This window comes from Rutidosis leptorrhynchoides, chromosome 5, assembly GCF_046630445.1.
Source record: "Rutidosis leptorrhynchoides isolate AG116_Rl617_1_P2 chromosome 5, CSIRO_AGI_Rlap_v1, whole genome shotgun sequence".
Classification (NCBI taxonomy): Eukaryota; Viridiplantae; Streptophyta; class Magnoliopsida; order Asterales; family Asteraceae; genus Rutidosis; species Rutidosis leptorrhynchoides.
The window spans coordinates 440496661-440520733 of record NC_092337.1 but is presented as its reverse complement, the minus strand read 5'-3'; the positions used below and the strand labels follow the sequence as shown (position 1 = coordinate 440520733).

The 24073-nt window shown below is 32.5% G+C and overlaps 1 non-coding gene across 1 annotated transcript; it reads right to left on the bottom strand.

Annotated features, from left to right (window-relative positions):
- Positions 1 to 18914: 18914 nt before the first annotated feature.
- Positions 18915 to 19022, bottom strand: LOC139851025 (small nucleolar RNA R71). Its single transcript, XR_011760391.1, has one exon. It is a non-coding gene; the product is annotated as a small nucleolar RNA R71 (small nucleolar RNA).
- Positions 19023 to 24073: the final 5051 nt, after the last annotated feature.

Genomic DNA, 24073 nt, shown 5'->3' with positions numbered 1-24073 from the left:
TTGTTTCTTTGATTGCTATTAGCTTAATCTTAGCCATGATTGGCTAAATCTTTTGTGTTTGCTTATCTATGAATCTCTAATGCTAGTGTTTGCCCCAAATCAATTGAATATTGTTGTTTGAATGAATTACATGATTGATGTTCTGCGAGGTGTATATAAAATAGCTTATATTTTACAAGGAAATACTATTAAATACGATACAATTTTACACAAGATATTTATTTATTTAGAGAATGGATATACTTAAACCTTGCTACAACACTTATAGGCAGTGTACCTAATCGTACAGTAGTGTAGTTTTTAGTAAGTCCGGTTCGTTCCACAGAGAATCTTTTAACAAAGCTTAACGCTATATTAGTTTTATTTTATAAAAATACAAATATATATATAAGTAATATTATTATTATAAAGGGGGGTTTTTACCGTTTAATGACCGGTTTGTCGATTTTAAAAACTTTAGTCGCAGTTAAAACCTAATGTAAAATATTAAAAATAAATACAAGACTTAATTTAAAGCGTAAAGTAAATAACGATAAGGAAATTGCGATAAATAAAAGTGCGATAAAATTGCGATAATTAAAAAGTACGATAATTAAAAGTGCAATTAAATACAATAACAATAAATAAAAGTGCGATAATTAAAAGTGCAATTAAATATAAAATAAAGGAAATTAAATATGAAATAAAAGAATTATGCTTATTTAAACTTCCGTAATCATGATGTTTAACGTGTTGATTTTAATTTTATGCCCATGGGTTAATTGTCCTTTGTCTTGGATTATTTAATATGTCCGTCTGGTTTTTGTCCATAACAGTCCATTAGTCATAAATATAAAGTGCGAGTGTCCTCGTCAAATTATCCTTATATCCGAAGTTAAATATTCCAACTAATTGGGGACTTAAACTGTAACAAGATTTTAATACTTTGTTTAATAATTACACCAGATTATCGACTGCGTGTAACCCAAGGTTTTAATACTTTGTTAACAATTATGCTAAGTGTCCTTGTACATAATTTCACCCCTGTTTTAATAATTCTAGTGACTATTAATCCATTCCCGTATCCGGTTAAATGAACGATTATTCGTACATATAAATACCACGCCCATCGTATCCGATCGAGTGTATATGGTTATTTATAGGGACGTCCAATTGTAAATCTTTATATTAAAATTAACAAACTATCATTTAGTTAAACAAATATAAAGCCCATTAATAGCCCATAGTCTAATTTCCACAAGTGTCGTTCTTTTATCCAAACCCCAATTATGGTACAAAGCCCAATTACCCAATTTTAGTAATTAGCCCAACATCATGATTACTTCGGATTAAATAAGCATAATAATAACTTAGCTACGAGACATTAATGTAAAAAGGTTGAACATAACTTACAATGATTAAAAATAGCGTAGCGTTACACAGACAGAATTTTGACTTACACCCTTACAACATTCGCTAACATACCCTTATTATTAGAATTAGAATTAAAATTAAAATTAAAATTATCATATATATATATATATATATATATATATATATATATATATATATATATATATATATATATATATATATATATATATATATATATATATATATATATATTACGTTTACATATAGAGAAAGAGAGATTTTAGGATGATTTTTACGATCAAACTGTGTTTGCTTTTATAGGGATTTGAGTCCAGGGAAGCTCCGCGACTCGTGGCATTTTCCTTCTTCAAACTCCGCAAGTCGCGGAGTTTGAAATTACAGCTCACCCAGCTTTGGCTCTTTGTTTACCGACGAATTATAAATATATTATAATATATATATTAATTTTAAGAATTAATTATATATTATATTATATTTATATACATAGTTAACTTGTAATTTTTAGTCCGTTGCGTCGAGTGTTGAGAGTTGACTCTGGTCCCGGTTCCGGATTTTTGAACGTCCTTGCGTACAATTTAATATCTTGTACTTTGCGTTTTGAATCTTGTACTCTTGTAATTTTGAGACGTTTCTTATCAATAATTGGAACCTCTTTGATTGTATTTTGTATTTTCGAGCTTTTTGATCATTTGTGTCTTCAATTCGTCGAATCTGTCTTTTGTCTTCACCTTTTCTTATTTAAACGAATATCACTTGTAAATAGAACAATTGCAACTAAAAGCTTGTCTTTCTTGAGGAATAATGCTATGAAATATATGTTCGTTTTTAGCATTATCAAATATTCCCACACTCGAGCGTTGCTTGTCCTCAAGCAATATAGTCTTGAAATACTAGAATCACTTCTTTATTCTTCACACTTTGTACATCAGTGATTTCTTTACGGCGGTATAAACAATGGTAGTAATGATGTGGTTTACAGTCCCACATGACTATAAAAATTTAGATCCTTTAAGGAAATTGGATCTTTATGAAAACATTTGATCTTTTTGAAAATTCAATCTAGCTTTTACCCTAGATAAGTTTTCCGGAATAACCCTTCACCTGTGTTTGCAAATTCTTTTGTGGGTTTGGTGGGTTTTAGATTTGAAAATTTTAGCTCAAAACTTGCGGTTTTGTGTCACCCACTTGCTAACCTTGTATTGGGAAAGCAACACATCCAGTTTACTTGTTCCGTATATTACCTTTCGGTAAACTACCGTCCGGTTGTAAAGGGAAGCGTTGAACAAGCACTGTTTAAGGCAATATCCCCTGACATGCTTTTAATTATGGTCTATAATGTGTCGGACGCAATTACTATCCTTTGTAGGAGCAATAGTAAAGCTCACCCTTATAATTTTTCGGTCTGGCACAAGGTCCTGTCTTTGACCATGCTATGCAACCACCGTTCTTACTGTTGACACCCGATTTGGTTCAGGTGACCTAATGAATTCCAGGTGAATTCCTAGGATTTTACGTTCAAAGGTAATGAACGCATTGAAAATAGGGTTTTCAGAAAACAAATCGATTTTAATTTGATCAAAATATTTTCTCGTTCAAGCTCGAGTTTAGATATCATCGAATTCCATGAGTTTGTAATTCTCAATCTTTAAGGTCAATTTCTAGGATTGAGTAATATCAGTCTTAAAAGCTGATTTTTTTTATTTTTAAGGAGATTATCCTTTCTGGGGATCTGATTCATTAGTCTTATCCAGCTAATTTGCACGGTTCCCCCCATTGTACTAGATAAATCCTTCTCATGGTTAGGATAAATCTGACCACTTGGCAACCCTGTTTTATGCTGAGGTCCGTGGATTTCCTGCTGATTTTAGTGATGACTTTTCTAGGTTTTTCGTCAACCTACAGCTGGTCTGGACGACAACTTCATGACCTAAATCAAGAAGCGCGTTTCTTTTTCGGAAGACTTTACTTCCTTTTAATGATGGAATTGATTCATCGTGTAGATCCATCTCTTCTTTTCTTTCATCGGGTAAAACAGTTTAGTTTAGTCCAAAGCAAAAGTATTTTCAGTTATTTGTTACAGAAATATGTGACATATGTTTAAAATAACTTGGTAAATTTTCCCACACTTGGCTTTTATTTTCCTTTTTATTGTCCTCTATTCCATTTTAAATGAATTCTAACATTTTGGTTTGTTTCTCAATTTATGTCCTTTCCAAGGTAACAATAATTTCGGTGTTAACACCTAGTTTTATCGTTTATAAACATGATTTTAAATTCATTTAGTTGAAAATTTTGAAAATTTTTACTAGAATTGGGTAGTCAGTATATAGGACTAGGGCTGTTCTTTATTATCAGAGAGCACTAGATTCTAATACAACTACTGCTTTACTAGTATTTTTAATGGTAACCAAGTGTATAAAGTAAAAATTTTAAAAATCCGAAAGAATTTAACCCCTTCCCACACTTAAGATCTTGCAATGCCCTCATTTGCAAGAAATCAGTAACAATTTAAATTATTGAGGGTGATTAGCGTAGAAATGATTAAATTTTACCAAAGTTTCCAAACATATTTGTGTTTGTTTGATGAATGATAAATGGTGCATATCATTTGTTCATTCCGTCTTGTTGTTATATCACATTTATTTTGCATCTTGTCGTCAAAATTAGTTGCTTTTGCTGAACTTAATGCCAGTCTTCGAAAATGCGTTGTTTTACCCTGTTGTGTACATAAGATAAACTGCAAATATATATACATATTTTTGAAGTTTGGTATATTACCCCACATTCAAACATTATTAAAATCTAAAAATAAAAATTAGTAAATTATAAAAACTAATACAATTCCAACATAAGTATTAAATGTATCAACATTACAAATTATAAAATAAATAAAACTAAGTAGACTAGGGATGATACTGATACCAGTAGGGGTCCCATGCATAACCATATGTGTTATAAAATGCTTCGGCTGGGTTATACGTAGGATACGGTGGTTGGATCTCTATAGACCAGGGAGGAAATACGGGCGATGGAGTAGGAATATAGTTTCTACCTACATGTTGGCAATGAGCTATGATTTGGTTTTGATGAACTTGCCAATCTTCAAATGCTCGATGTCTAGCATTTTCATACTCTTGTGAAGCTATAAACCTTTGCATTTCTGTCATTTCATTTCCCCCTCCCACATTACCTGGCTGTTGGTTTCTCTCAACCTGTGGATGTCTACCATGGTATTGTACTGCGGCGTTATTTTCCCTCTTCAAAACCTTCGCACCATGGTATACATTTAAACCTATTGTATCGTGGGGTTCTGGTTCTTCGACTAATAATCCCCCCCGACTTATATCCACATTGAGATACTCAGCAATTAGTGTAATAAATATACCACCTCCTATTATACTGTGCGGTCTCATCCCCCTAACCATAGCTGATAAATAATAACCCACACAATACGGTATACTTACAGCGCTTTGTGGGTCTCGAATACACATATGGTAAAACAAATCCTGTTCATTTACCTTTTCCTTATTCTTACCTCTTTGTGTAATCGAATTAGCTAAAAACCTATGAATTACTCTTAACTCTGCTCTATCTATATCCAAATAAGAGTAATTTCCCCCTTTAAATCGGTGATGGCTAGTCATTTGACTCCATACACCATGTGTATCAAAATTTTCATCAATCTTTCTACCATTTAATATCAACCCTCTACAATCGGCAGATGCTAACTCCTCAGGCATATATATACGTAAGGCATGAGCCATGTCTAGTAAAGACATGTGGCGCATCGAACCTCCTAACAAAAATCTAATAAAAGATCGATCGGTTAAACTAGCTACCCGATCATTTATTTCTATACTACATAATAATTCTTCACACCATACTTTATATACAGGTCTACGCATGCTGAATAATCGTACCCAATCGTTAAAAGTAGAATTACCATACCTCTGTGTAAGTAATTCTCTAATTGGCCCGGCCAATTCTACAGCTTCTAATGGTCCCCATTCTATTACCCTAGGTACTTCAACAACTTTAGAATGAAGAGTATGTAAGCCCCTTTGGTATTTTGGATAATCTATCCAAACTCTGTCAAATCTCAAGTTCGGGTGCAAATCTTCCAAGTGCATATCAGAAAATGTCATAACTGGATGAGGTATCTCTTGTTTGTAGTAGTTATCAACCTCTTGTTGTTCCGCATTCTCAGCAGGAGCATTGCGAGCTTGGGATGAAGATTCACCCCTTTCAGTCTGCAAAACACATCAAACACAAGTTTTGTGCATCCAAATATGCATTAGTGTCAGCAAAATCATCAATCAAAATAATTATAATGACATGTCCAATTTATATCAAACTTAAGCTCATTTTCATATTTTTATCAAATCTACACTTTTTCAAATAAGCATATACGAAAATGTTCGCCAAGTTCATAAGTATTCAACTTAAATAACATGTCAAAATAATCATTACTAGCAATTAAACAAGTTTCAAATGGCATTATCTCTTAAAAATCAAGTTCATGAATTTTAGACTTGAAAAAGTCCACTTTAATTCTCAAAATCATGTTTAGGCTCAAAGTTTGGATCATTTAACTACCTAAACATGTTACACTACTTAATTTAGCAATAATTCATGACAAAAATCGGCCATAACCTGTTTATATCAAAAAGCCCCAAATTTGCTCAAGAACACAAACCCTAGATTACTCAAAATTTGAAGTTTAAAGCTTCTAATCATGTTAAATAGCATCAATCTAGGTTATACAAGCATAATACATAAACAATTTAAGCATAATTACACAAAAAACATCAAAATCGAATTGGGTATAAAATTGATCAAGAACACTAATTTTCGGATTAAATGGTGTTTAGGTATAGAAATTTACCGTTTTCCTTGAGTAATTCCTTGATAGCATCCTTCTCAACATGATTTTAGTAAAAGATTTGATGAAAAACGGTCAAAAATTGCGAATTTGGTGTGTGTTTTTCGGTATTTTCGGGTGTATTTTCGCAGTAAAATGGCGTGTGGTGTGGGTGCAACTGATCTGTTCGGCCTTTTATTTTTTTCTGTATTTTCGGTCCTCCGCGAGTCGCGGCATTTGGCCCTTTCAAATACCGCGACTCGCGGTGTTTGGTTTTTTTTTTTTTTTTTTTAATAACTTATAAAACAAATATAAAATAAATTTAAAATTTTATTTTCCTTTGTTTTAGGACGAGGTCGTTTCGGATCGATGTCCTAGTCCGTCCTTCGACAAAATTTTAAAATTTGTCTTTTTGTAGCGATTGTTTTAAAAGCTAAGATTTTTGGGTTTTTTTAATGTTTTTGGCATACTTTAATTCAATAAGATTAAAAATAATGATAATAAAAGTACTCGTCCCTCCCTCGGGTAAAGCAATTTCGGTTCAAAGACCTAGTCTTCAACTTACGACGAATTTTAAAAATCATATTTTTTAACTTAGCGAAATAAAGTAAATTTTTGTTTTTAAATTCACACCAAACTTAAATTAAAAATGCATAAAATTAAAAATTCATATTTTAAGGAATTAAAAATTCATAATATTAAAAATTCACACCAAACTTAATTAAAAATTCATATTATAAATTCACACCAAACTTAATTAAAAATTCATATTATAAATTCACACCAAACTTAATTAAAAATTCATATTATAAATTCACACCAAACTTATATTATATTTTTGTTTTTATACATACAAACTTAAAAATATCAATTGTTCAAATATTTACAAATTTAAATATATTAATTTAAAAAGTTTACAATATTAATTTAAGATTTATATATTAATTTTAAAAATATGGTAAAAATAAAATTAAAAATCTTTTTGGCTTTTATCCCACTTTAATCAATCAAATATTATCAAAAATATACGCCCCTCTTTTCGGTAAAGTGATTTCGGTTCCATGACCTAATTTAACTCATGACGAATTTTTGAAATATTTTGGGTTGATTGATTAAAGATATTTATACCTTAAGAATAAACGTTAAATTTTGCAGTGATGTAATAAATTTTTGAATGATATCAATAATTTCGGTCGTCAAACCTAATTTTATTCAATACCAATTTAATACTTTATAGCGAACAAATTAGTGTTTATTATCAAAAGGTTAAAAATAAAAATAAAAAAAAATAAAAACTGTATAGACTTACCTGTGAGATAGTATTCTTAGTGATACGATCTATCCCACTCATAAGATAGTCGGTTTAATTGGTTTTCCATAGCTACATAGGCGTAACCTCGAGCATTCAGTGTTTTTTCTTCTAAACATATGAACGGTCCGTCTCTGCATAAAGTAACAAATTCGGTGTTTGAATAGGTTTGATTATTTGAACATTTACCTCCATGTGACCATTTTCCGCATTTGTGACATCTTTCTAGGTGTCGTGCTCTTCTTTTCGCTGCAGATTTTGATTTTCCTTTACCAAATTGTAACTTATTATCTTCGCATCTGGATTCTTTTCTTACTCCGTCCAATCTTTCTCTGATTACTGATACTATTTCACTCGGAAGTGTGTCATTATTACGTTTAGTGATCAAAGCGTGTAGCATTAGACCATGGTTTAGTTCACAGGAAGTCTTCATTTCGTAAAAACCTAAAAAAAATAAAAATTCAGAATGGGGGGAGAAGGCTAGTTCTTTAGGGTCTGCTAGTGAAAGACCATTCGGGTTCCATTTTTGAGAACTACACGAAAACAGAAAATCTAACTCTAACAGAAATACATATTATCCTTTAAAAGACTTGATTCTCCCCACACTTAGTTAGCTGTGGTATCGAAATTGTGATTAACTTCATTGTCAACTTCCATTGGACTATCTATGTAATGTTTAACTCTGTGACCATTAACTTTAAATTCAATTCCATTTGAATTTATTAATTCTATCGTTTCGTATGGGAAAACTCTTTTGACTATGAATGGTCCAGACCATCTTGATTTCAATTTTCCAGGAAATAGCTTGAATAGTGAATTGAAAAGAAGAACTCTGTCTCCTTCTTTAAATTCTTTTAAACTTCTGATTCTTTTATCATGCCATTTCTTCGTTCTTTCTTTATAGATTAATGAATTTTCGTATGCTTCATGTCTTAATTCTTCTAATTCATTTAGTTGACTTAATCGTAGACGTCCAGCTTCATGTAAATCAAGATTACATGTCTTCAAAGCCCAAAATGCTTTGTGTTCAATTTCTACTGGAAGATGACATGCTTTTCCATAAACGAGTCTAAAAGGTGTGGTTCCAATTGGAGTTTTGTAGGCAGTTCTAAAAGCCCAGAGTGCATCCTCCAATTTAATGGACCATTCCTTCGGATTTGATCCTACGGTTTTCTCTAGAATACGTTTTAAAGCTCGGTTGGTATTTTCAACTTGTCCACTTGTTTGTGGATGATATGCGGTGGAGATTTTATGAGTTACTCCATATCTTTTGAGAACTTTCTCAAGTTGATTATTACAGAAATGAGTTCCCCGATCACTTATTAAAGCTTTCGGTGTTCCAAACCTTGCAAAAAGACGTTTTAAAAAATTGACTACAACTCGCGTATCGTTAGTTGGGAGAGCTTGTGCTTCCTCCCATTTAGATACATAATCAATGGCTACGAGAATATAGAGATTATTATGAGATTTTGGAAATGGACCCATAAAGTCAATACCCCAAATGTCAATTACTTCACATACTTGAATGACATTTTGTGGTATTTCATCACGTTGACTTATTTTTCCGGCCTTTTGACATGCATCACAGGATTTGCAAAGAAGGTGTGCGTCTTTGTAAATTGTAGGCCAATAGAATCCAGCATCATAAATTTTTCTTGCTGTTAGTTGAGGCTCATAATGCCCTCCTATTGGTCCTGTCTGACAATGGTTTAAAATTTTACTAGCTTCATCTCCGAATACACATCGGCGTATTATTCCATCGGGACAACTTTTAAACAAATGTGGATCTTCCCAGAAATAGTGTTTTATATCACTGAAAAATTTCTTTCGTTTTTGTTACGATAATCCTTTTTCAAGGAATCCACATACTAACTAGTTTGCATAGTCTGCAAACCATGGAATTTTATTATAATATATCTTTAATAGATATTCATCAGGAAAGTTGTCTTGTATGGCCGATTCATTTAGAACTTCTAATTCGGGATTTTCAAGACGAGAAAGATGATCAGCGGCGAGATTTTCTGCTCCTCTTTTATCTCGGATTTCAATATCGAACTCTTGTAAGAGTAAGATTCAACGGATTAGTCTTGGTTTGGCATCTTGTTTCGAAAATAGGTATCTAAGAGCAGAATGGTCGGTATAGACCACCGTTTTTGCTAGAACGAGATATGAACGAAATTTGTCAAAAGCAAAGACAATAGCAAGGAGTTCTTTTTCAGTAGTTGTGTAATTTGTTTGTGCTCCTTGTAAAGTCTTACTAGCATAATATATAGGTTGAAATCGTTTTTCAATCCTTTGTCCTAAAACGGCTCCCATTGCAAAATCACTTGCATCGCACATTAGTTCAAATGGTAGATTCCAATTTGGTGTTATCATGATCGGCCCATTAGTGAGTTTCTCTTTAAGAATACTAAAAGATTTGATGCATTCATCTGAAAAGATGAATGGAGCATCCTTTTCTAGGAGTTTATTCATAGGAGTGGCAATTTTAGAAAAATCTTTTATGAAACGTCGGTAAAAACCGGCATGCCCTAGAAAACTCCTAACTCCTCTAACATTGGTGGGATGTGGAAGTTTAGCAATTACATCTACTTTAGCTCTATCCACTTCAATTCCTAATTTTGAAATTTTATGACCAAGAACGATGCCTTCTTTAACCATGAAATGGCATTTCTCCCAATTAAGTACTAGATTTGATTATTCGCATCTAATAAGCATTCGTTCCAGATTAGCTAGACATGTTTCAAATGTATCACCGAAGACTGAAAAGACATCCATGAAAACTTCCATGCATTCTTCTATCATGTCGTGAAAAATCGCCATCATGCACCTTTGAAAGGTTGCAGGGGCGTTGCAAAGTCCAAATGGCATGCGTTTGTAAGCAAAAGTACCATAAGGGCACGTGAATGTGGTTTTCTCTAGATCTTCGGGTGCTATTGGAATTTGAAAATATCCGGAAAATCCATCAAGAAAACAATAGTAACTGTTTCCAGCTAATCTTTCCAACATTTGATCAATAAAAGGTAAGGGAAAGTGATCTTTTCTGGTGGCGTCATTTAATTTTCTATAATCAATACATACACGCCATCCTGTTACAGTCCTAGTGGAATAAGCTCATTTTTCTCATTTGTAATGACAGTTATGCCACCCTTCTTAGGCACGCATTGAACTGGGCTTACCCATGGACTATCAGAAATTGGATAAATTAAACCTGCATCTAGCAGTTTAATAATTTCTTTTTTTTACTACATCTTGCATATTAGGATTTAGTCTTCATTGGCGTTGCACATACGTTTTATGACCTTCTTCCATAAGAATTTTATGTGTGCAATACGAAGGACTTATTCCTTTTATATCATGAATCTTTCATGCAATGGCTGGTTTATGAGCTTTGAACACAGAAATGAGTTGAGATTTCTCATTTTCAGTAAGAGAAGATGATATTATTACAGGTAATTCAGATTCACCATGTAAATAAGCGTATTCCAAATGGTTTGGAAGTGGCTTTAACTCTAATGTCGGAGGTTCTTCTATCGATGATTTATATCGATATCTGTCTTCTTCTTTTAGCATTTGAATTTCTTCTGTTGTTGGTTCATATCCATTAGCTATTAGTGTAGCTAACATTTCAGTTTCATCAATTGGTTCAGTTCCTTCTCCTAAAGAACATTCTCCTGTTCCTTGTAATTCTGGAAATTCTTCTAACAATTCTGCATGTGAATCTATAGTTTGAATATAATGGCATGTATCATCTGCAGATTGCGGTTGTTGCATTTCTCTATCAACTAAAAAGGTAACACTCTCGTCCTCTATACTTAGGGTCAGTTTCTTACCAAACACGTCTATCATTGCTTTAGCCGTGTTTAAGAATGGTCTTCCTAATATGAGAGGAACTTGAGAATCTTCTTCCATGTCCAGAACAACAAAATCTACTAGAAATACTAAAGTACCAACTTTAACTAGCATGTTCTCCATTATCCCTCTAGGATATTTTATTGATCGATCGGCTAGTTGTATACTTATTCTTGTTGGTTTCAATTCTCCAAGGTCTAGTTTAGCGTATAATGAATACGGCATTAAATTTACACTAGCACCTAAGTCTGCCAATGCTTCTATTGAACTAAGACTACCCAGAAAACATGAAATTATGAAACTTCCTGGATCAGATAATTTTTCTGGTATCTTATTCAACAGCACGGCAGAACAATTAGCATTCATAGTAACAGCCGAGAGTTCTTCCATTTTCTTTCTATTCGAGATTAGATCTTTCAGAAATTTAGCATATCTAGGCATTCCTGAAATTACATCAATGAAAGGTAGATTTACATTTATCTATTTAAACATATTCAAGAATTTGGATTGCTCGGCTTCAAGTTTCTCTTTTTTCATTTTACTCGGGTAAGGAAGTGGTGGTTGGTATGGTTTAACATAAGGTTTATCCTTAGCTGTGTTATCTTCATTAACCTTTTCTACTACCGGTTCTTTTTCCTTTTTTTGATCAGGTTGTGATTCTTGTGGAATAGGAATAGCTTCTTCAGAATTTACAGGTTTCAGGTGGTTTAAGTATAATACCACTTCTTGTGGTAATGGCTTTAGCTGTTTCATTCCGGGGGTTAGCATTTGTATCACTAGGTAAACTTCCCGGTTTTCTTTCACCTATTAACCTTGCATGGTTACTTACTTCTTGTTCCAAATTTTGAATAGAAGCTTGTTGATTTCTAAATGCTTGAGCATTTTGTTCATTGGTTTGTTTTTGAGATGTGAAAAACTGCATTTGAGTTTCAACTAGCTTCGTCATCATATCTTCTAAATTCGGCTTTTTATCATTGGTTTGTGGTGGTTTGTTTTGAAAATTAGGTCTTTGCTGGTTGTAAGTATTATTGGATACTTGTTGATTACTAGGACCTTGTTGGTTGTTGTATGGAATATTTCGGTTATAATTCTGATTTTGATTGTAAATCGGTCTTGGCGGTTGATAATTATTCTGATAATTATTTCCAGGCCTTTGGTTTAGATATGAAACATTCTCTCTTTGTTCCATTGTTAGTTCAATACTGAGACAATCTTTTGTCAAATGTGGTCCTCCACACTGCTCACAACTAATTCGTATTGAGTGTATATCTTTAGTCATCTTTTCCATTCGTCTCTCGACAGCATCTATCTTTGCGGAAATGGAATCTAAGTCATGGCTAGAATCGGCTCTAGCTGCTTTAGATGATCTAACGATATCTTTTTCTTGGTGCCCCTCATGTGAGTGGGAAGCAGTGTTATCAATAATTTTATAAGCATCAGTTTCGGTTTTCTTCATAATAGAACATCCAGCTACTATATCGATGTCTTTCCTTGTAGTGATGTCGCATCCTTGGTAGAATATTTGTACTATTTGACAGGCGTCTAAACCATGTTGCGGACATCCTCTTAATAACTTTCCAAATCTTGTTCATGCCTCATATAGAGTTTCATTTGGTTTCTGTGTGAACGTAACAATTTCTCCTTGAAGTCTTACGGCTTTAGATGCCGGAAAGAATTGTCTAAGAAATTTTTTAACTAAAACGTCCCATGTATCAATCGCCCCTTCAGGTAAGGATTCCAACCAATCTTTGACTTCTCCCTTTAAAGTCCAGGAAAATAACATGAGATATATCTGTTCATCTTCAACTTCTCGTATTTTAAATAGTGTGCAGATCCTATTAAAGGTACGAAGATGTTCATTTGGATCTTCCTTCGGCGCACCACTAAATTGGCATTGATTAGTCACCATGTGTAGAATTTGTCCTTTGATTTCATAATCTGGCGCATTAATGTCTGGATGAGTAATTGCGTGACCTTGGCCAGTGCGTTTAGCTCTCATTCGGTCTTCCATACTTAAGGGTTCCAGATTTTCCATAATTGAATTTGTTGAATCTGAATCACTAGAGGATTCTGATTTAATGGTTCGTTCCTCAACAATCTCTGTTTGAATGATTGGTGGTTCCGGAGGAAAATTTAATGGTTCAGGATCTATGAATTGTCCCTGAATATTCTCCGGATTCTCAATTGTGAGGTCGGGTTCAAAAAATGGATTATCAACGGCGACAATATTAGCTAGATGTCTTGATCTAGTTACAGGTGGTGAACGTACAAAAGGTGGTGAACGTCTTGCTCGGTGCATTCACTGAATATCCTATTAGTTTTTTAAAAGGAAAGAAAAATTATATAAGTTTTTCAATTAATAGACTTTTCTGATTTTGCCCACGTTTCGAATTGCCAAAAGATGCAGCAGAGGGGCAGGATTCGTTTGGTCTCAATATAATTGAGGACTGTTTGGCTCCAATAACCCGGTCCACGTACAAATCCAACTATTACTACGAACCAGAAAATTTTGATGTATATCAATTTAACCACTTAAAATAAATTTTCATAATTTTAAGAAATTTAGATAAGAAGTAGAATAAAAATCTATGTCCTAAAACTAGAATAGCGAGAAATAAGAAAGAAAAAGAGCGCGTCGAAAAAGGTCGAAAAAGAAAAAAAATTGAAAAAGGCTTCGAAAAATGAAAGAAACAGAGAATGACTATAAAACTTAAAAACACTCGACTAACCCAACCTTATTACTATCACTAACTTAAAATTATAATCGCAAATTGAGATTACTAATTGGAATGATAATTGATACATAGGTAAAAGGCGTCGAAAAATATTAAAGCTTACAAGTAAAACTATATCCCAAATGGCAATATCTTAAAAAGGTATTAAAACTTAAAAAGGCGTCGCAAAATTCTAAAGCACCTAAATCTTAGTCTAAAGAAAAAGTACTTAAGGGATTTTACGGCAAGGCCTAAAAATCTAGAAATAAAAATAACTATGGCAAAAACTATATTTAAAAACTAAAAATGAGCGAAAAATACAAATATTACGCTAAAACAGTTAAAAAGAGACAAAATATAAAAATATACTAAAAGTTGTAAAAAGTACAATTTTTTATAAAAATATTATTTTTATATTATTTATTTTATAAAACTATTAATTTTATATTTTATTTAAACTAATTTAACTAAATAATACAAATAATAAAATAACTAAACTAATTAATATAATATAAATAACCTAATTAGGTTTAAAGTTAATAATAATAATAATAATTACCCCGTATTAATTGCGATTAGGGTTTCTGGTCACGTGTGTCAGGGCGGCTCCGCGAGTTGCGGTGCCCGAAGCTGGAAAACTCCGCGAGTTGCGGGGTTCGAAAATTCAGATTAGGTAGCTTCGTTTGACAGGTTTTGGTTTTTTATTTATTTATATATATATTTTTTATTTTTCTGTTTTTAATTTAATTAAAATATTTATATAATTTAAATAAAACTTATATTTTAAAAACTAGAACTTAAATTTTAAAAACTAGAATAGAAATAAAAAATATGTTACAATTTTATAAATAAAAATCTTAAAACTAGATTTATATATAAATTTTTTTTCAGTTTTTGATTTTATGTTTTAAATAAAAACACAATATTTAAATAAAACTTATATTTTTATAAAATAAAAATAAAGAAACTTTATAAAACTTAAATATTTAACAAACTCTTAAAAATATTTATATTTTTGTTTTCTTTTTATATTTTCGAATATATTAAAACGTATTTTTACAAAAGCGTATTTTAATAAAAGTAAACTAAAAATAAAAATCTTTTTGTTTTTTATATATATTAGCATTGCGCTTCCGGCTTTTAAGCTAGATGTTCCCCGGCAGCGGCGCCAAAAATACTTGATGTTCTGCGAGGTGTATATAAAATAGCTTATATTTTACAAGGAAATACTATTAAATACGATACAATTTTACACAAGATATTTATTTATTTAGAGAATGGATATACTTAAACCTTGCTACAACACTTATAGGCAGTGTACCTAATCGTACAGTGGTGTAGTTTTTAGTAAGTCCGGTTTGTTCCACAGGGAATCTTTTAACAAAGCTTAACGCTATATTAGTTTTATTTTATAAAAATACAAATATATATATATATATATAAGTAATATTATTATTATAAAGGGAGGTTTTTACCGTTTAATGACCGGTTTGTCGATTTTAAAAACTTTAGTCGCAGTTAAAACCTAATGTAAAATATTAAAAATAAATACAAGACTTAATTTAAAGCGTAAAGTAAATAACGATAAGGAAATTGCGATAAATAAAAGTGCGATAAAATTGCGATAACTAAAAAGTACGATAATTAAAAGTGCAATTAAATACAATAACAATAAATAAAAGTGCGATAATTAGAAGTGCAATTAAATATAAAATAAAGGAAATTAAATATGAAATAAAAGAATTATGCTTATTTAAACTTCCGTAATCATGATGTTTGACGTGTTGATTTTAATTTTATGCCCGTGGGTTAATTGTCCTTTGTCCTGGATTATTTAATATGTCCGTCTGGTTTTTGTCCATAACAGTCCATCAGTCATAAATATAAAGTGCGAGTGTCCTCGTCAAATTATCCTTATACCCGAAGTTAAATATTCCAACTAATTGGGGACTTAAACTGTAACAAGATTTTAATACTTTGTTTAATAATTACACCAGATTATCGACTGCGTGTAACCCAAGGTTTTAATACTTTGTTAATAATTATGCCAAGTGTCCTTGTACATAATTTCACCCCTGTTTTAATAATTCTAGTGACTATTAATCCATTCCCGTGTCCGGTTAAATGAACGATTATTCGTACATATAAATACCACGCCCATCGTATCCGATCGAGTGTATATGGTTATTTATAAGGACGTCCAATTGTAAATCTTTATATCAAAATTAACAAACTATCATTTAGTTAAACAAATATAAAGCCCATTAATAGCCCATAATCTAATTTCCACAAGTGTCGTTCTTTTGTCCAAACCCCAATTATGGTACAAAGCCCAATTACCCAATTTTAGTAATTAGCCCAACATCATGATTACTTCGGATTAAATAAGCATAATAATAACTTAGCTACGAGACATTAATGTAAAAAGCGTAGCGTTACACGGACAGAATTTCGACTTACACCCTTACAACATTCGCTAACATACCCTTATTATTAGAATTAGAATTAGAATTAAAATTAAAATTAAAATTAATATATATATATATATATATATATATATATATATATATATATATATATATATATATATATATATATATATATATATATATATTACGTTTACATATAGAGAAAGAGAGATTTTAGGATGATTTTTACGATCAAACTGCGTTTGCTTTTATAGGGATTTGAGTCCAGGGAAGCTCCGCGACTCGCGGCATTTTCCTTCTTCAAACTCCGCAAGTCGCGGAGTTTGAAATTACAGCTCACCCAGCTTTGGCTCTTTGTTTGCCGACGAATTATAAATATATTATAATATATATATTAATTTTAAGAATTAATTATATATTATATTATATTTATATACATAGTTAACTTGTAATTTTTAGTCCGTTGAGTCGAGTGTTGAGAGTTGACTCTGGTCCCGGTTCCGGATTTTTTAACGTCCTTGCGTACAATTTAATATCTTGTACTTTGCGTTTTGAATCTTGTACTCTTATAATTTTGAGACGTTTCTTATCAATAATTAGAACCTCTTTGATTGTATTTTGTACTTTCGAGCTTTTTGGTCGTTTGTGTCTTCAATTCGTCGAATCTGTCTTTTGTCTTCACCTTTTATTATTTAAACGAATATCACTTGTAAATAGAACAATTGCAACTAAAAGCTTGTCTTTCTTGAGGAATAATGCTATGAAATATATGTTCGTTTTTAGCATTATCAATGATCATGTGTTGTTGAGTTAGCTAAAGATCCATTACTATGAGTTTGTTTTAGGCTTGACTTTGATTACATATGTTGAGTAGCTCTCTTAGTGATTTGAGAAGTGAATCAATGTGTGCTTCAACACCTTAGGTGATCTAGACAACTAGCTAGGGAATTGCAAGTGATTGTGTTCTTGATCTAGGTTGGTTTTCAATTGGCCTTTAGTCAACATAGTAGTGCAGATTATCTTAAGTGATTTCGATAGTTAGGAGTTTTAACTGATTTTAACTCAAGCTTAATCTTAATGACCAAATCATGCTTAACTCGATCTTAGGATACAAAGCTTATGTGAATTCGTGGAGTATCATTTGATTTGAGGTTTAGAAGTGATTCTAAACATTTAATAGTTCAACAACTTATGAGATAACAAAATAGGCAAAATGGGGCAAGCCAAGCATAGAGAGGATTAGATAAGTGAACACGTCTTAGTTAATTTGATTTAAGTCTTTTATACTTTGCTACTTGCTTCTTGCTACTAGTTAAATTGTTAATTAGGTTTGTTTAATTGCACAAGTTTTAGTTGTTAGTTAATATCAATCGAAACCTCCCCCCCCCCCCCAATCAAACAAACCCTAGGACGATTAATAGTTTCAAATGACCACTTACACCGCTTCCCTTGGGACGAACTTGATAAGAATATTTACATCATATTGCTATAATAACCGAGTTCTAAGTGCTCGTTAGTTGTGTGTGCTTGATTGTAGTGTTTAAGTCAATTATAAATTTAAAGGGTAAAAGATGTATTGTTACGCACGCATCAACACTTTCTTGGCGCCGCTGCCGGGGAAGCGGTTAGCCTAGGGGTTATTTGGTTTAAACTTTTGATTGTTCGATCCTTTCATAAGGGCTTGCCCTTACGGAAGTTACTTTTCGCATTTTATATATTATTTTTGTTTGGGAAAACCGTTTGTGTTTGTGTTGTGATTGAAGGATAGGTGCCTTTGGTGTATGAAAACATGGTCTCACAAGGATCAAGAGTTCACACATCCATTCTCCGATCCGGAATGACGTGTGCACGGGTTTATTATCGTAGAGAAGCAAGGATATTAAGAAAGAATTTCGAAGCTTTGCCATTTTGTTTAAAAGAGATGGATCCAAATGGTAATCCGATTGTTAATGAGGAAGAGGGAAATCCTAATGGTCCTCCGGTTAATCAAGAATTATTGAATGATCCAAACGATACTCCAATGTGGAACGCTAGATTGGTTGCACCAACATTGATAGCACCGGCTATTACAAAACCACCAATTGAAGCGGATAATTGGAAGGTCGATGGTAACTTTTTCACGTTGGTCAAGGATACCTACTTTCATGGGTTAATAGATGAGAATCCGTTCGAGCATATTCAACACTTTAATGATCTTTGTGATATTTACAAAACCAAAAACATCACCGATGACACTTTTAAGTTAAGGGCATTCCCCTTCACACTTCAAGGAGACGCAAAAGCTTGGATGCGAAGTTTGCCATCCGATTCCATAAGAACTTTTCAAGAATTAGCAAACGGGTTTATCAATCATTTCTTTCCACCGTCTAAAGTAGAGCGTTAAGAATGGAGATTAATGGGTTCACCCAACGGGGTGACGAGAGTTTGTATGATGCATGGGTTAGATTCAAGAAGTTACTAAGAGCTTGCCCACAGCATGGTTTGATGAAGAAGGAGTATATCAACACATTCTATCGAGGTTGTAATATGTTAACAAAGCGATATCTTGATTCTTCATCTTGTGGGGTATTTATGTATAGATCACCAAATGCGGCCGAAGTTTTGTTAGAAGACATCTCGGTCAATACATATGAATGGGCACCATCACCACGAGAGTTAGCAAGGACGAATGTAGCACAAATAGAGAGTGATAATGGGCAAGTGACGCTTGCAAGCTTGAACAATCAATTTCAAACATTTGGGAAGGAGTTGAAAAGGATTTAACAAACGGTAGTTGCAATGCAAGTTGGTTCTCAAAGATGCGAGGGTCCACATCTCACGAAGAATTGTCCTCAAATTACTCAATGCAACAATATCGATCTAGATGATATTCCCATGAATTCGGATGCTCATGTGAACTACGTGAGTAATCAAAACTACCAACGGGGAGGAACATCTAACCAAAGCTACTACAATCCTAATAAAAAACAAGTGTCATTCAACAACCAAACCAATACACCACCCGGATTCATAAATCAAAACCGAAACCAAAGTTATAACAACAACTACAACCAAAACCGAACCAACAATTTCCAATACCAAAACCAACAACCTTACAACAACCAACCTTATAACAACCAAAGCAATTCAGATTACCAAAATAACCAAGGTTATAGTCAAGCACAAAATAACCAAGGTTACAATCAACAACCTCAACAAAACATTCAACAATCCCAACCTTCGAAAAGATTAGAAGAGATAATGCAAAACTACATCAAGAAGGTAGAATCAATCGAAGTTTTCCTAATGAAAGAGAATGAGCTCTTGAAGCAACAACTTCGAAACCAACAAGCCTCATTCCAAAACCTTGAGAGCACCATTGGAAGGATTTCAAATCAAGTTGCCGAAAGACCACAAGGAACTTTACCTTCAACACTTAAGTTAACCCGAATACTTACAACAATAACCAAAATAACCAACACAACCAACAAAACCACTAAACTAACACGAGGGTTTTTCCTATCGAAAGTAAAACTACCAGTCCGAACTAAAGTCAAGCGAGGTCATCGAATCCTACCAATACTTATGCTCAAGTGAACTCGATTGATTCAACCATAGAAGATAAACCCAATTATACTCAAGTTTTCAAGCTCAACATTGAAGGAGACGAGTTTAATTTTGATGAAGCACTAGAAATTGATACTATTGATTATGGGGTATTCAAGTTTTCGGAAGATTCGAATGATGCAACATTCATTCCCTATCAAGTTAGAAGTGTAATGTCCATGGAGGCTACCGAGTCGACATGCAAGGAGTTAAAGGATGAATTTGGGCAAATTAAGTTAGAAAAGGTTGATAAAGAGCAAAAGATCGAAACTTTATTGAATGCAAAGGAGCAAAAGAACGAGGTCGAGGTTCTTGATACATCAACCAAGGAGAAATATGAGACACCGGTCTCACATCCTCAATCATTACCTCTTACACATCTAAAGGATGTAGATAGTAAGTCAACTTTATCTGACAATGAAAATATCTATGTTAAAATCCCTTTGGCGGAGGTGCTTGAGAATACGCCCAACTTTGGGAAATTTTTGAAGACACTCATGGTCAAAAAGGGAGATGTTGAACAAGCATCCACTTTCTTAAAAAAGGAGTGTGATGGCATTTTAAAGAAATGTAACCTACCACCGAAAATGGGTGATCCCGGACCTTTCCTTATACCATGTAATGTGAACGGGTCGGAGATGCTTACATCTTTAGTCGACTTGGGGGCGAGTATCAACTTCATGCCCTACTCCGTTTACAAAAGGTTGGGCCTAGGTAATCTTTCACCCACCACAATGGGAGTTAAACTAATTTATCAATAAATTAACTCTAGTGTGGGTATTGTCGATGATTTAATTGTTAAGGTAGGGGACATGGAATTCCCCATTGACTTTGTTATTGTTGATATAAAGGAAGACCCGGTTGTACCTCTTATTTTGGGAAGACCATTCTTAGCAACCGCGGGTTCTTTCTTTGATTTTAGAACCGGGAAATTGACCCTTCGGGATAAAGGGAAGTGCATGAGCATAAGAACAAAACGTGTTAAGGCACCATTAATACCATTGACTACACCACAAATTGTTGCTAGTGTGCAATGCATCACAAGCACAAGACAAGTTGGTTCACCAACACAAGGTAGTTGGGGTTTGACCAAGGAAATTCGAGGTAAACCCAAGGATCAAAATGACATAGTAGATAAGTCCATGCGAAAGTTTTTTGGGCGGGTACATCAGGCTTCATCCAAAAAGGATGAACACTTGAGAAAACTCCTTGTGTCAAACTTGTCAAAACATAAGAAAGTCAAACTTAAAGAGTTAATCAACGAAAATAAGGTAATGAATGATTGGTTAATGTCAATGTTAAATGATGGCGGTAATGAAAATGTTTCCCTAAGTTCATAGGAAAGGGAAGTTTACTGTAGTGACCCGAACTTTTCCATGTTTATATATATTAATTGAGATTGATATTTACATGATTAAATGTTTCCAACATGTTAAGCAATCAAACTTGTTAAGACTTGATTAATTGAAATATGTTTCATATAGACAATTGACCACCCAAGTTGACCGGTGATTCACGAACGTTAAAACTTGTAAAAACTATACGATGACATATATATGGTTATATATATAGTTAACATGATTTTATTATAAGTATGTATCTCATTAGGTATTTTAACAATGAGTTATATACATAAAAATGAGACTATTAATTTAAGAAACTCGAAAACGATATATATAACGATTATCGTTATAACAACGTCTTACTAGGTACATATGAATCATATTAAGATATTGATACACTTGGTTAATTATGTTAAATGATAAGTAAATATATTATTAAGTGTATTAACAATGAAATACATATGTAAAAATAAGACTACTAACTTAATGATTTCGAAACGAGATATATATGTAACGATTATCGTTGTAACGACATTTAACTGTATATATATATCATACTAAGATATATTATATATCATAATATCATGATAATATAACAATTTAACATCTCATTTGTTATAATAAACAATGGTTTAACAACATTCAACAAGATCGTTAACCTAAAGGTTTCAAAACAACATTTACATGTAACGACTAACGATGACTTAACGACTCAGTTAAAATGTATATACATGTAGTGTTTTAATATATATTCATACACTTTTGAAAGACTTCAAGACACTTATCAAAATACTTCTTCTTAACAAAAATGCTTACAATTACATCCTCGTTCAGTTTCATCAACAATTCTACTCGTATGCACCCGTATTCGTACTCGTACAATACACAGCTTTTAGATGTATGTACTATTGGTATATACACTCCAATGATCAGCTCTTAGCAGCCCATGTGAGTCACCTAACACATGTGGGAACCATCATTTGGCAACTAGCATGAAATATCTCATAAAATTACAAAAATATGAGTAATCATTCATGACTTATTTACATGAAAACAAAATTACATATCCTTTATATCTAATCCATACACCAACGACCAAAAACACCTACAAACACTTTCATTCTTTAATTTTCTTCATCTAATTGATCTCTCTCAAGTTCTATCTTCAAGTTCTAAGTGTTCTTCATAAATTCCAAAAGTTCTAGTTTCATAAAATCAAGAATACTTCCAAGATTGCAAGTTTACTTCCAAGTTTTCTAAATCCATTCCAAATAATCATCCAATATCAAGAAACCTTTATTACTTACAGTAGGTTATCTTTCTAATACAAGGTAATAATCATATTCAAACTTTAATTCAATTTCTATAACTATAACAATCTTATTTTAAGTGATGATCTTACTTGAACTTGTTTTCGTGTCATGATTCTGCTTCAAGAACTTCGAGCCATCCAAGGATCCGTTGAAGCTAGATCCATTTTTCTCTTTTCCAGTAGGTTTATCCAAGGAACTTAAGGTAGTAATGATGTTCATAACATCATTCGATTCATACATATAAAGCTATCTTATTCGAAGGTTTAAACTTGTAATCACTAGAACATAGTTTAGTTAATTCTAAACTTGTTCGTAAATAAAAGTTAATCCTTCTAACTTGACTTTTAAAATCAACTAAACACATGTTCTATATCTATATGATATGCTAACTTAATGATTTAAAACCTGGAAACACGAAAAACACCGTAAAACCGGATTTACGCCGTCGTAGTAACACCTCGGGCTGTTTTGGGTTAGTTAATTAAAAACTATGATAAAATTTGATTTAAAAGTTGTTATTCTGGGAAAATGATTTTTATTATGAACATGAAACTATATCCAAAAATTATGGTTAAACTCAAAGTGGAAGTATGTTTTCTAAAATGGTCATCTAGACGTCGTTCTTTCGACTGAAATGACTACCTTTACAAAAATGACTTGTAACTTATTTTTCCGACTATAAACCTATACTTTTTCTGTTTAGATTCATAAAATAGAGTTCAATATAAAACCATAGCAATTTTATTCACTCAAAATGGATTTAAAATGAAGAAGTTATGGGTAAAACAAGATTGGATAATTTTTCTCATTTTAGCTACGTGAAAATTGGTAACAAATCTATTCCAACCATAACTTAATCAACTTGTATTGTATATTATGTAATCTTGAGATACTATAGACACGTATACAATGTTTCGACCTATCATGTCGACACATCTATATATATTTCGGAACAACCATAGACACTCTATATGTGAATGTTGGAGTTAGCTATACAGGGTTGAGGTTGATTCCAAAATATATATAGTTTGAGTTGTGATCAATACTGAGATATGTATACACTGGGTCGTGGATTGATTCAAGATAATATTTATCGATTTATTTCTGTACATCTAATTGTGGACAACTAGTTGTAGGTTACTAACGAGGACAGCTGACTTAATAAACTTAAAACATCAAAATATATTAAAAGTGTTGTAAATATATTTTGAACATACTTTGATATATATGTATATATTGTTATAGGTTCGTGAATCAACCAGTGGCCAAGTCTTACTTCCCGACGAAGTAAAA